Source organism: Panthera pardus, unplaced genomic scaffold (assembly GCF_024362965.1).
Source record: "Panthera pardus isolate Hobbes unplaced genomic scaffold, ASM2436296v1 HiC_scaffold_8, whole genome shotgun sequence".
NCBI lineage: Eukaryota > Metazoa > Chordata > Mammalia > Carnivora > Felidae > Panthera > Panthera pardus.
Window position 1 is genome coordinate 157348618 of NW_026527013.1, and position 15464 is coordinate 157364081.

Sequence of the window (15464 nt, forward strand, 5' to 3'; positions counted from 1 at the left end):
ATGAAAATAAAAAATAAATCAATCCTGTTACACAACTGTCTGAAGGAATCTAGAATTAATAATCATTATGACTGGGGCAGGCACCTGAGTGGCTCAGTCAGTTAAGCATCTGACTTCGGCTCAGGTCACGATCTCACAGCTCATGGGTTCGAGCCCCACATTGGGCTCTGTGCTGACAGTTCGGAACCTGGAGCCTGCTTTGGATTCTGTGTCTCTCTTACTCTTTGCCCCTCCCCTGTTCACACTCTGTCTCTCTCTCTTTCAAAAATGAATGAACATTAAAAAAAAAAAAAAGCATGGATGTACAAGTGCTGTTACAAAAAATAATCATTATGAGTGAGCCTTAAAAAAAAGGTAAGAAAAAGTACATTATATTATTGTTTGACTCAAATCTTTTTTCTATTATTTGCAAGCTCAGAAGTTGCCACAGATAAACTTCTGACAAGAACTATAAAGGGTCTTGTTTCCATTTAAAAAAGGCATTTAATAATTAAGGTTTTGCTTTTAAAAATAATAATCCTGAGGTAAAAACTGTTTCCATGTTTAAAAATATGCACATTTGCAGATGGACATTTTTTTTTCTCATGGAAGATGGTCTTGAAATTATAATAGTCAGTACCTGATAACTAAATCCCATGAACATATTATAGGTTTGCTTAAAAACTATTTTCATATTCAATTTGAAGATGAGAGTCACCTTGAGTTATTTCTTATGACTTCAATGTGAAATGGAGGAAAAATCATTTATACGGTGAATAGTAAATGTTCTATGAAATACACCCAGAGAGCCCTTGAATCATGCCAGGAGAGTTAGAGGGGCAGAGGGTGAGTAGGGCTGGAACTGTACAACAACTCTACACAGATGAAATATTTGGCATTAGAAAAAAATAAAATTATGGTCAAAATTCCATATGTAGCAAAAATTACTATTAGGATACAAATAAAAGTACCTTCAAATTCAATTTCTTAACCAAAGATTTTATCCATAACTTTAAACAACACAGCTCCAAGTCTTAAAAAAATAAAGGAAAGAAAAATCTTCAAGGAATAACGAAAACAATATAAAATATTAAGACTAACAAAATCTCATGTTCACTCCAGACTCAGATATTCAACTGCCACTCAAGATCCCTAGGTGAAGGTTCAATGGCCATCTCTGACTTAACACAGCTGAATCAACCCTAGTTCCTACCCACAGCCCATCCTCTTCCCCTCCCCACTTTCAGTGTGTCAGTAAATGGTACCACCATCCACCAAGCCCAAGACTAAACTGATTATTCTATTTAACAAAGGGTATCATGAACAAAGCTAATAGATGATGTGATGAGAAAAGACATTTTGTAATGTTCAGAGTTGACAGCGGATTCATCTTTAAAATATATAAGAAACATAGCAATAAAAATTTGACACTATCCCCAACAGAAAAAATGAGTTAACACTAACAAGCAGGATTAAGGAGCGAGCATGCTTGTCGTGATGAGCAATGAGTGGTGAATCAGTATACTATACACCTGAAACTAATATAACGCTTTATGGTAACTGTACTGGAATTAAATGAAAACAAAACAAAATAAAAATATATATATATAAACACTCCTAATGTAAAAAAAATAACAAGCATATGAAGAGATGCTAAGACTCATTAGTAATGACAGAAATACAAATGAACATACCAAGATATCACCTGATTCTTATATACTTTATATCCAGAAGTTTGGATAATGTGAAGTGTTGGTGGGGATATGGGGATAATTTTTAAAACACAATAAAAATTAAAAAAAACCCCACATACTGCTGGTTTGGTAAAAGCATTCTAGAGGGCAATCTGGAACCGGTTAAATAAAGTAAACATATACCCTATGATCTAGCAATCCTTTTCTAGCTATATATGTGTCAAAGAAAAGCTCACTCAAGTCCATAAAGGTATATATGACGGGGGTTCCTTACATTATTAGCAGGGGTGGAGCTGGGTGGGATCGGAGGGGGTGATTCAAGGTTTGGAAGCAATTTGGTGCCCGGTATTCAGAGTGGATGGGCAAATATACTAGATGTCCAACATACAATGCTATGAAAAACCTAAAAAGGACAGATGTATATACAGCAGCACAGAAAGATCTTACTGAAAGATCTTGCTGAGTAAAAAGGTAATCAGAAAAGACATGGAGAAAATGCACACTGCTAAGCAAAACAAGCCAGTGTGAAAAACTACACGCTGTAATGATTTCCATTATATGACATTTGAGAAAAGACAAAACTTTAGCAAGAGTAAAAAATGAGTGGTTCCCAAGGGTGTGAGGAAAGGTGAGGGTCAGTGATTAGCGGAAACCCAGGGGACTAATAGCAGGATGAACCTATACTGCAAGACACTGTCACAGTGGACGCGTGACAGTATGAGTTTGTCATAACCTACAGAACGATACCAAGAAGACAAAGAATGAACTTTATTGTATGCAAACTTAAAGAACCACTTAGGAGGTTCAGGGGATCTTGGGGAAAACTGCAGGGTGTGATAGGAGAACCTCACTGTACTACAAATATAAGGAACAATCTCAATGAAGGCAGAAGGAAAAAAAGGTGCTGACCTACCTAGCTTTGGAAATGAATGGTCTCTAAGAGTATAGGCAAAGGAACTACGTGAGCATTGTACTCTGGTTGATAAAAGTTTCCTATACGTGTGCAAGTTAACAGTTCTAATAGTGTTATCCATGTATAGTGAAGTTAAAGAATTAAATAAATGGTAGAGGGTGAGATCCAGGTTCCTCAGTGATGGAGTGGGGGATTACAGGCAAGCAAGGGGAATAAGCTAGAATGATCCCTGCAGTAATGGATTCGGGTTGGAAACATCAGCAAAAACTCATGTTTAATTTCATACAGATGCATATATAAATATGTAAAATATGTATAAATGCAGGTATATACATAGGTTCATATACACACCTATATTTCCTGGCTGAGAGGATGTAGAGAAATGACACCCCAGTAGTAATAAGCACACCTAGCATCCAGAATTTGGTTTCTAATACCATTCCCTAACAAAAGGAAACAGAACTCTAAAGAGAAATGGATGATTCTAGAACTAGGGCAGGAAATATACAGGATGAGCCTATAGCATCTTGTAGTATGAAGAAAATCTACACATGCATGCATGTATGGGACAGATGGACACACACAATTTTGGGGGCTAATTCAAAGGGGCACAGGACCCAAGTGAAAGAGTTCCCAACAGCCAAAACTGAAACAGCTTGAAAAACCAAATAAATGAAATACTATTAGAATACAAATCAATATACAGAAAAAATATTCATTAGCCTGAGAAAAATAAATTATTGAATACATTTTTAAATGGGGGAAAAAGAGAGAAATTCCATACACAAAAATTCCAAATAAATTATGTTAACTACCCTAATGGAGTGGCAGTATAACTGTCCCCACCCCTTAAGTGCAAGCTGCACATATTGATTTCCTTCCAGAGTAAATATGGAAGGGGTATGGGTGGGAAAGGCAGGGCAACTTCAAAGTGGAAAAGGCTGACACACACTGCTTTTAGCTAGGTGATCAAGGTTAGCAAAAATAGCGGTAAGTCATACTGCTTGTATGTACCTTTGGGCTAATGTGATAAAAATAGTACTTTAACTCTTCCTCTCTAAAACATATGGACCCAGTCTAATCACGAGAAAAACATCAGATGCATTCTATACAGAGCATCCTACATTATGTCTGACCAGGACTCCTCAAAACTGCCAAGGTCAACAAAAACAAGGAATGTCTGATAAAAACGTCACAATCAAGAGAAACTTAAGGAGACATAATATCTAAAATGTTACATGGGATCCTCAGTGGGATTCTGGAATAGAAAAAGGACACCAAGTTAAAAAGTAAGGACCTATGAACAAACTATGGACTTTCGTTAACAGTAAGTCAGTATTAAGTATAATAAATGCACCATACAATAGATTAGTAATAATGAGAACTATGTGTGTGGGATAAGGAGACATATATGCAAATTCTTTGTACTATTCACTTAATCACTCTAATCTGTAAGTCTAAAACTATTTTTAAAAGTCAGTCTGTTACGGGGTGCCTGGGTGGCTCAGTCAGTTGAGCGTCCGACCTCGGCTCAAGTCATGATGTCGCAATTTGTGTGTTTGAGCCCCAGGTCGGGCTCTGTGCTGACAGCTCGGAGCCTAGAGCCTGCTTCGGATTCTGTGTCTCCCTCTCTCTCCGCCCCTCCCCCACTTGTGCTCTGTCTCTATCAAAATAAATAAAATATAAAAAAAAATTTTTTAAAAGTAAGTCTGTTACTAAAAATATATAATTATCTACAAAGGTAATAAGGTAAAAAAAAAAAAAGTCATTTACGTAAAGTACATATACACACAACCCAAAATCAGAAAAGAAGAAGAAAAACTGAGAAGAGCATATGCAACTGACATTATAGACAAAGGGGAAATACCATTAATACATAGAGAGAGGGTCTAACAGTAACAGAAAAAAATTAGGCCAATAACTTTAGAGAAAAATGGACAGTCCAGAGAAAAAGAATTTAAAAATATAAGAATATGCTCAATCTCACTGATAACAAGAAAAATGTAAACCAAAACTATTTTGGGATTTTTTTTTTAATGTTTATTTATTTGTGAGAGAGAGAGAGAGAGAGAGAGAGAAAGAACATCAGCGGGGAAGGGGCAGAGAGAGAGAGAGAAACACAGAATCTGAAGCAGGCTCCAGGCTCTGAGAGATCAGCACAGAGCCTGACGCGGGGCTCGAACCCATGAACCGGGAGAACCCATGACCTGAGCCCAAGTGGGACGTGTAACTGACTGAGCCACTGGGATGCCCCTTTATAGACAGGCAAGGCTGAGAAGAAACAGGCACTCTTACCACCGCAGTGCACAACCCTATCGTGGAGCACTTGAAACATGTCAGACGCTTAGAGCCAGTGATCATGATTCTAGGGCTCTAACCGAAGACACACCGGCAAAAATACAAAAAGGCACATAAAAAACAATTATTCGCTGTACTGCATCGCATCATTGTAGTCCCGGCTTACAGACAAAATGAAACATCAATGGAGTACATCAGAGAGACCAGAAACAGATCCACATGTACACAGATAGCTGATTTTTGACAAAGCTACAAAGGCAATACAGTGGGGACAGAATAGTCTTTACGACAAATGGTGCTGGAAAACTAGATACCTAAATACAAATAAAGGAATGTCAATCCATACCTCACATGGTATACAAAAAATAACTCAAAATGGATCACAGTTCTAATGTAAAACCTAAAACTACAGAACTTCTAAGAGAAAACATAAAAGGAAACTCCTGTAACCTTGCGCTGGATAAGATTTCTCAGACAAAGCACCAAAAGCAGGATCCATAACCTAAAGGATGGATAAAGTGGACTTCATCAAAATTTTAAAACTCTGCTCATCAAAAGAGTATTTCCCTGTTGTCCTGAGTCTGAAAGCAAGTATAAGTAGGACCTCATGTTACCCTAGTTTTGTCAAGTCAATCAATTTAGCAGCTACAAGCGTTCCCTTTAACGCCCAGATTATGGTCTCTAACTATTCTTTCTTAATAAAAGGGCCCCTCGGAGAAATTCCAGGACTCAGCCGGGAAATGTACAAGATGAGCCAGGAACATACTATAGAGACAGAAAAGCAAGACAGTTATCAGACTGGCGGGTTTGTGTCAAAAGGATTCATTCAGACGCCAAACTGAATATGTTCCCGCTGGCCAAAGGTAGGACACTTTGAGTAGCAAGAAGGATAAGAACTAGAATGGACCGATTGTACATATCACATATGCTAAAATCCACCAGCTCAAAGAAGACTAGCTGATCAGTGTTGAAGACGCTGGGGAATCAGCAGGGTGGCCGCGGGAGACGCCTTGACGGTGTGTCCCCAGAGCAGCGGGCAGGGGGATGGGGCAAGCCAGGACCGCTAACACCGAGAGGGACTGCGGTGCGGCGCCTCCCACAGGGGGAAGTCCACATCAAACCTAGAAGGACAGATCAGTGAACAACCCCGAGCGTCAGCTGTACCCAAGGCGATTTCAGCAGCGTAAGGTCCCGTGGTGGATTTTCAGCCGGAACCGAGCCAGGCATTTTTAGCTGAGACATCAAGAGGCAGTTAAAGCAGGGCTGGAACAGCCAGGGGGGCTGATTTCCAAGGGAACCCCCAGGCTCCATATGCTCTTTGCAGCGTCCTCCCCAAGCTCGCACTGTTTGCAGGAGAACCTGCATCAAACCTTGATCTGCAGCCCTTCCTCAGGTCTTCAAGACCCTCGAACCTTACCGCGGACCTTGCATTTGGTGGAAGAGCAGCCACGACTGTGGGAAAAGAGCCGCAAGATGCCGTGGCACACGGACGACAGAATGAGACGGGTCCTGCAAGATGGCCAAATTTTCACTGGCAACCTTAAGGCTTTTGACAAGCATATCTTTGTGACGCAGATGAATTCGGGAAGATCTGAGCTAAAGATTGCCAAGCAGCCATAGAGTGAAGAAAGGGAGTTTGGGGTCTGGTGTGGCTACATGGGAAAAACTTGGTTTCCACGACTCCCCGGAGACACGGGCATCGTGGCATCCCACCTGCTGGAGCTGCAGGAGGCCCTGGGGTCAGCAGGGCAGCTGGCAGAGGAGTGTGACTGGTGTTCCAATCCCCCAGACTCCTACTGGATGAGCAGACACTGTCTGAGGGGCCGGGGGCCATCCCAACAGGTAATGAGTGACTTCCCCCCACCCACTCCTGCGGGCCGAGCAACACCACCTCCAGGCATTATGGCTCCTTCACCTGGTATAAGACCCCCCGTGGGCCCACCAGCTGGGCTTCCCCCTGCTTGAGGGACACCAATAGGCATGCCCCCTCCAGGAACGAGACCCCCTCTGCCAGGAATTAGTGGTTCAACATCCTCCCGGAATGCAGCCACCAAGACTCTAGGATACTATCAATCCTTCTTAAATCGCTTTTTTTCTCTGCACTGTATCTTGTGAAACTGTGTAGAGTGTTTGTGAGCCTTTGTTCCCTCAAATTGCATTAATATTAGCCAATAAATGCATATAACAATAAAAAAAAGAATGTTAGGGAATCAATTCCTTATTTTGAAACATAGTAGATAAGAGAAAAAAGAATTAAGTGCATATCCTGCTTTCCTTTACAGACTATTCCGCAGGATAACTTAGTAGCTGGTCTGAGGGAAGCTTCTCTTTATAGAGGTATTTCAGGCAATAATGAAGTAATAATGGCAGAATAGTTTAGGATGACCATTGAGCAGCCACTAATAAGGTCATGGAGGCGCATGATGACGACGTCACAATAAAGACCAAGCCAATGTCATGTAATGTCCCCTTTTTCAGAAGTCTCCCCTCAGGTTTTGCGTTGTTTCTGATCATAGCTCTAGAACTAACTAAAAATAACAAAAATTCAAAGGAAAATAGAAAGCATTTAATGACACCAAGCCACACAATGAGCCCAGAATGTGAAAATTCCATAGAACAAATGACAAAGTTTCTTCAGCGAAAATACTGAGGAGGGGAAGAAAAAGAGGAAGGAGAAGAAAAAGAGAAATGGAGACAGCGACAGACAAGGGGACCTACTTTTTAAAAGAATGACAAAAAAAATCCATTGCAATGTACAGACCTTGTTTGGATCTCGGATCACACGGCAAATGGTAAAGACCTCTTACAACAATGGAGGAAATGGAAACACCTTATCACATTAAGTAATTATTTTTAACCTCTATGGGGTGTGAAAACGGGATTGTAATTATGGTTTTTAGGAGTCCTTTTCTTTTACAGATGTGTACAAAAATATTTTTAGTGGCCATGAAAACAATACACAATTTGCAAAGGATATACAAACAAAAAGATAAATTACGTATTAGGAATAGTTCCTTATGTGATGGAAAGGGAATCCTAGAGGGGAACTGGATTTGAATCAACAAATCCTAACCAAATGGTGAAACAAAGTGACCAAGGATGACAATGTGCCAATAATGTGTGATTAATTCAGCCCTTTCCAGTTGAAGCCCAAAAGGAAAGAAACCAAACCAAACCAAACAAAACAAAACCAGCTTTCATATACATGGCCTTGAACGCTGTAACTTTCATGAAACGTACGTGCATTATCATTCCAGTTGCACATGGAGAAACTGAGACTCACTCAGCATTCCCAGGAGCCGCGGCCAGTAAACACCACAGTTAGGACTTAGCCTCCCACACAGAGCCAGAAGCCCTACGACACCTATGTACTCGTTGAGTAATTTGAAAATTTCAGACCTGACGAAGCACAGGATAATAGACACCACGTTGCTTCTGCATACGTTTGCTCATTAAATATCTATCCTATAATTAACTGTGATATACGGTCTCTTTCTAGTTCCCTTTGTAATGATTCTGAATGTTTCCTTTGAGTACAACTCCTGTCCCAAAGAGCCTTGTTGTAATAAACTTCTATTTTAGACATAAATGCATTTTTTCATGTAAAAGGCATTGTAGATAAAAGGAAGAGAGGACAAGATTTGTAGCATTAATTTTTTTTAATGTTGCACATCAACATTTTTATGCTAAGTAGTAAGTTAGAATTTGGTTCATAAAATTGTTTTAAATGAAGTGTGTGTTAAAGATAAGGCGGATTTAAAGAATTATGCACTATTTGGTTTTAGAAATGAAATTCTTTACGGCAGCCTACTGGATGGTATGCAGGATTAAGTGTTGCTGCTAATAATGTTGGGGCCATATTTAACACTATTTAAAGATCTGTTATGAACGTGGCTGCAATGAATTGGTGTTTACAAGGGCAGGAATACTTGCATCTAAGAGGTAAGTGCCACGAACAGAACATAAGGTCTGCCTATGGAGTTGCATCTATGGCCTATCCATCTAGGTTTCTATCACTGAAAACAGCCTCAAATTGTTTTTCTCACGGACAGCAGAGTAGCAATTAACAAGAATACAGAGCAGGCCACGTGCAAGCCAAGTGCCTGGGTGCATCTCATCCCTGCATGATACTAGCTGTACGTAAGACCGGTCTATGGCATGATATGTTCTGCTTCTCTAGGCTTCCATGATGTTCTGTAGATATATCTGGAACTTTATTTTATTGTGAAATCATCATCTATTTAGGGATGATACTGAGTAACTCTTTGAGAGTAACTTATTCCTCCTCAGTCTAGCAATCTGTTAATACCAGATACAAATAAGTCTTTAATAATATGCTGGTCAAATGAATGTATGAAAAAAACTCATCCAAGTCCTTTTATTTTTCGTAAGGCTTACTCTGCTCTGGGAAATATTTTATGGTGTGAAATATGCTCAGAAAAAAATATTAAGCTCTATTCATAGCTTTTCAATTACTATTATCAAAATTTCAAAGAGTGCCCACTTCTTAATAGCCTAGCTTCACCCAGGAGAAAATAAATCCTTCCCCTGAGCGGCATTTTTGTACATTAACCTTCCCTGATAAAATAAGACCAATGTTCCATACTCTGTGCCTTTTACCTTGAGGGCTTCTGGTTAGGAGTGAAATTGGCTTCCTATCATCAGACAATTGGAAAGGCCAACATGTATGTAATTAATCAATTTTGAGGCCCCTCTATCAACAGGACTTTTTCCAAAAAGAAAAGACTCTGATTCATTATCATTACTACCTCAGCTATGATAGAATATTCTTCTTCTTCTTTGATAAGAAAACTGATTGTGTCCATTCATTTTTATTTAAAAACACATACACTCGACAAAAGTCGGCAGTGAAGCCTATTACTCGGTTATAAAGAGTGATGTGGTATTTATAGGTTATGTTTAATGAGTTTATCCATAAATTGTTTCTTCTACACCGAATGGCATCGTGTCAAGGTCACGAATCATGTAACTGGAAATGGTCATGGAGTGAAGAAAACTCAAGGGTCAATCTGACACAGATTTGGAATGTGGCTTTTCTGTTAAGGAGTGGAATAACCCTTGGAAGTCAGTTCATCTTTTTAAGACCCAGTTTTTTCATCTTGAAAATTGGGTCATATTGTCTCCACCTCATAAGGTGTTTTGAGAACAAAATAGGTCTCAATTGGGAATCACCTGAGGAACACTCCCTAAGTATACATAATCACAACTCAAAGAACTACCTTGTCTGAACTTCTAGTATGTTCTTTCAAAAAGCTGCACATGGATAAATGATGGTACATTTAGATACATCCACACAATATTGTACTAACCAGTCATAATAAAGGTATGAGGATGATTTCTATTGCTGAATATGGTGGTTTTCAAAATATATTATTAGGTGAAAAAAGGAGATTGAGACAGATGTATACACTATGCCAAATTTCATATCAAAAGGGGGAAGTGAGAAAATGTGTACAGATCTGCCTTGTTTTGCCTTTTTTTTTTTTTTTTTTTTTTTGCAAGAATCTAGAAGATTCTGAAGGAGGGTAGTGGTGGTGAGCGAGACTGGAATAAACACAAGTCCTCTCCTGAGGTTATCTTTTTATCAAGCTTTGCCTTTGGATTACGTAACTGTTGTAAAATATTTAAATAATTAAAAGATAAAGTCTTATAACTTCAAATAAACTATAACAAATGAGCCTAAGAGTATATTAAATTAGTAGCATAACCACAGGAAGAAAAATATTTAATGTTTAAAGTGAGAAATTTTAGATACAGTGCTCTGACTGGGATATAATTTAAAGACAGACCTACAAAGAAATCTTAAATTTCGCTCACTAGGTTCACTATTAATAGTAATGCGGGAACTATAAATTTGAAACTAGCTACTATATATCATAGTATAATACAAGCATGACATTTCAAGCCAGGATTATGAGGGGATTAAAGAAATAAAAATATAAAGTAAAAGCAGTTTAAAAACTATGTGTTAAAACTGAATTCAAAATATCAAAGTGACCTCGTGATTTATACTATACACACATACACATACCTTTTTGTGTTTTTTTTTTTTAATGTGTATTTTTTATTTTGAGAGAGAGAAAGGACACGAGACGGGAGGGGCAGAGACAGAGGATCCCAAGTAAGTTCCACACTGTCAGTGCAGAGCCTGATGCGGGGCTCAAACCCACGAACTGGGAGATCATGACCTGAGCTGAAATCAAGGGCTGATACTTAACCAACTGAGCTATCCAGGTGCCCCCTTTTTGTTGTTCTAGTTCTGTTCACTGAAAAAGTCTAACCACAGCAGCAATGGGCACACGTATGACCTAGATCCTGGTTTCTAAAAATCATCCCCCATGCTGAAGTATTTACCATAATGTGATAGGACATTTGCAACTTACTTTCAAATGGTTACCAAAAGAAAAAAAGAAAAGAGTCTATACACAGAGTATACATGCTAAGATGCTTAAAAATTTAAAAATAGTTGGAATATGTTCATCATACTAGTCTTTCAAATTCTCTGTAAATAGGACTATTTCCATAATAAAAAAAAAAAGTTGACTGAGGAGAAAAATAAAGCTATGCAGGTGATTTCAGTGCATATTCCTCAGTGAGCCACTCTCGTTACACAGAAAATGCTTGAGGATGGTTACTTCTCCTTCATTCTTTTGGAGACCTCAATATGGATTCAATGACATTCAGGGAGTAGGCACGAATTCTAACAGAAAGCTCTAAAGCAAATGGCCCACAAGTAGGATTCAGAAAATTCCTAGACTATTCACGGATGTACCACAGAACTCAATATTGTTCTATGCGTAGTTTCCTCATCTGAGAAGCAGAAACAATGAATGTGAGCGTTCTGCTTACAAGGACTGCTGGAGAGTCAAGTAAGAGCATGAAGACAGTATTTCATAAATGTAAAGGGCTGTATAACTCTACAGATAGATTTTATTTTTTAATGTTTTGCTTATTTTTGAGGGGGGGGGGAGAGAGAGGGAGGCAAAGAACCCAAAGCAGGCTCTAGGCTCCAAGCTGTCGAGCCTGATGTGGGGCTCGAACCCACAAACCATGAGATCATGACCTGAGCCAAAATCGGACTCTTAACTGACTAGAGCCATCCAGACTCCCCTATAGATATTAAAATATAATTTTCCAAACTTTCAGGATCAGAGGCTATTTTATGAGTCACACATGGCTCCCAAGAGATTTCAGTGGTATAGTAACCGTCAGTATGTCTTCGACACTTAGGTTATCCTAAACTACTAGGTATCACATTAGTAGTCTCTCAGTCTGCTTCAGAAGGCAATATGGGATTGGGCCATCTTTAGTCTTATTCTCTGTTAAGTTTAACCCTCTCAGTCTATAGATCATCGTAGGTTACACTCTGCTTTGCTAACTTGGTTCCTAACTCTGATGCATTTTTATATATATCACTTAAACCATTCCATATGCATCTAAGTCAAATGTAATTCTGGTCATGACAAAGTTATGAACAACTAAGTGGAGCTTTTAAAAGACAAAGGTTTATATAGGACAGGGTTTTTCAAAAGGAGAGGGAGGGAAGGAGGAGGGGAGAAAGGGGGAGAGAGAGAGAGACAGAGAGAGACAGAAAGAGACAGAGGGAGGGAGGGAGGGAGGGAGGGAGGGAGGAAGGGAGGGAGGAAAAACAAATAGAAAAGAAATCCTGGTCAGTTGACCCGAGAGACAGAATACTTACTTTCCTTCCTCTCAGTAAGACAGGTTTACAAGTGCTGAGATTTTTGATGTGTGTATGCATGCACATGGATGTTACATGCAGTGTGTGTGTGTGTGTGTGTGTGTGTGTGTATGTGTGTGCGTGCGCACACGTGCGTGCGTTTGTGTAAGAGGGCAAGGGACCTTACACCATTCCATGGAAGACCTTCGTAAGATCCAGGATGAATGTGCAATTTAAATAAGTCCCCTCAAATCCCAGCCCTCCTAGCTGAACTTTATTTGGATATGTTTCCCACTTTTTCTTCACTTTCAGTTTTGACCACTTTTGGAACAAAGGAGATCAAAATGCTCCCAAATTCAGGGGGAAAAAAGCCTTAACGGGATAAGAAGTAATACAACCCAGCTGGAGCTGTACAAAGCCCTTTATATAGAAACTTTCACTCGTGCCAATCTTCCTCCCAGAGGCTCATTTCATTTCCCTGCTGGTAACACTCAAATCGCTTCACAGTTCATTGATACCGCATTGGCAACCTTTTGTTTTCAATCAAAGGAAGATGCTGAAGCAATGCTCAATTGAACTAAGTATACATGACACAATGTACTCGTGTCCTTGCCACAGAGGACCGTGGAAGGGGAGATAAAGGAAACCAGGACACCTTGCGTCCAATATTCCATTACTTTACCTACAATTGGATTATGATAAATTACGATGACAGAGCTCAGACAAACGCTGATGCGGTCTTTTCTATTGTTTTACCCACACACGGCACTCTTATGGATTGCATCAAGCCTCCAAAAATGATTCTCTGTCACCCATGGTTGAAAATGAAAAGGCAATGTTCAAATAAGTTTTTAAACAGTCCCCAGAGACTGAATTTGCTATTTCCTCCCGTGCTCCTTTGGAATCACTGAGGGATCAACCGTAGGTTTTTGCTGATGGGCATCTTTCTATAACCCCCTCCCCCCACTCCCCAGAGTGAAACACTACTCTAAGGTCAAAGAACTTGTAAGCTGTATGGGCATCAGGCTGTTACTTCATGCCTTTCCCTTTGAGACTTCACCATATATCCAGGTTGCCTTGAAACCTACCACCCCTGCCACCATCATCCTCATCCATTTGCTCGAGGGTAGAAATGCACCTGTAGCCTCTCAAAGCATCAATCATTCCCCCAAATGAGCTTTCAACCAACTAGGAAGAAAGTACATGTCAATAGGGAAGTAAGTGGACTCAGTCACAGCCTGGGATGCCCAGCCACGTGTATTTTACAAGAGGAGGGGATTATGAATACTGTTGATAAAGGGAGTGGCACATTTCTATGTATTTGGATTTGGCTAGCATCGGATGAACTAGTGTGATCATTATTTCATCCTGGATCATAAAAATGCAGTTGTAAATTTTTTAAGGTTTAGAAAATGAGAGAAGTTATAATTTAGTAAATTTTGTTTTATGGATAGACTGTTTAGGGCCTGTAGGAGAAACAAAGTCTTTAAAAAGCAATGAAAATGACCCAGATGAGGGGAGTGCATGAAGGCTTACTTGGAAATTCTGTGTAGGAGTCAGAAAATATGAGTAGGGCTTTAAGTGAGTGACTAAAAGATCATGTTTGGCACAGGAAAACAGTGGTTATGGTCAGTTTCCCTAGGCTGTATAACACTGAGAAGACGACAGACCAGAAAGAGGGACACTGATAGGTCAAACTCAAAGCTTCCTACTTGGGCTCAGACCAAGGTGCCCACACAGAGGAGGAGGGGAAGGGCGCCCCAAGACTGCAGAGCTGGGGACGGGCCAGGAAGAGAAGACGGACCTGAAATAGGTTGAAAAGTACTTCGCCAGCACAGAGTGATACAATCAGGGTCCGTCAATGTGCCAGCCATCTTATACAGCATGATGGCTGCACCTGGGCTCATACCTGGAAACAAACGTATCATCCCCAACATGCACGTTCTGGTTTTGTTTAACTTGGAAAAGGCCTCACCAGAATAATTTTAAAAGCCATCATTAGTTCCCAGGTTCGTCCCCCAAATCCAACTGCTCTGAGTGAACCGTGAAGAAGGGTAAAAACCAAGAGCAATGTGTTTCTACCTCCCTTCCTTCCCACTTAGTAATCAACTCATGGTAATCTGGCTTCTACCTCTATTTTGCCACGAAACCTGCCTGATTAAGTTTCTTCTCGGCTGTCAAGCTTATTATTACATCTTTTATATTCTCAACACCTTAGGTGGACATTCCCTTGTCTCTTGAAACTCTAAACTACTTTGGTCTCAATGATACGACTCTTTCAGTTCTCCTCTTTCTTTTCTTGTAAGGTATTCTGTCTCTTCTCTAGGGCTCTGTCATGGCTCTTTTCACTCCAAACCTTCTTCCAGGATGTAAGGGTCCACTCCTGACTTTTTAGTTGCCATGAATATGTTGATGATTCTCAGGGTGTATCACTAGGCCAGGCTATATGTATGTGTGTGTGTATTTGTATAAATTGAGTAAAATCATATGTGTATGTATGTGTGTGTGTGTACACACACATACACACACACACACACACACAGAGGGAGAGGGAGGGAGGAAGAAAGAATTGCCTAAAAGGAGATATATTTTATAGATACCGATGTATCTATATCAAGGCACTTCTACACAGTTTCAAAGACAGATCAATCTCTTTATGTCCCCACGTCGGCTGACCAGCTTCCCATCTTCACCTGTTCTTCTCATATTCTCAATTTCAAAGAAAGACAGCAACCAGTTGCCTAATCCAGAATCCTAGTCATTACATTGATTCCTCCCTCTGTGTTCCTCCAAAGAAGGCTTTGGACCACACATCCCAAGAAACTCCATCAGCGAAGTAAAGTTGATTTATGCACCATGTCTGTTTTGGATTTCAGAGTTG

The 15464-nt window shown here is 39.9% G+C and overlaps 1 protein-coding gene and 1 pseudogene across 5 annotated transcripts in view; one reads left to right on the forward strand and one right to left on the reverse strand.

Moving 5' to 3' along the window:
- The window catches only part of TPK1 (thiamin pyrophosphokinase 1), a 347870-nt gene that overhangs the window by 110244 nt on the left and 222162 nt on the right, over positions 1-15464 (reverse strand). The gene's annotated exons all lie outside the window — the stretch shown is intronic.
- On the forward strand, positions 6358-6946 carry LOC128775630 (small nuclear ribonucleoprotein-associated protein N-like; annotated as a pseudogene).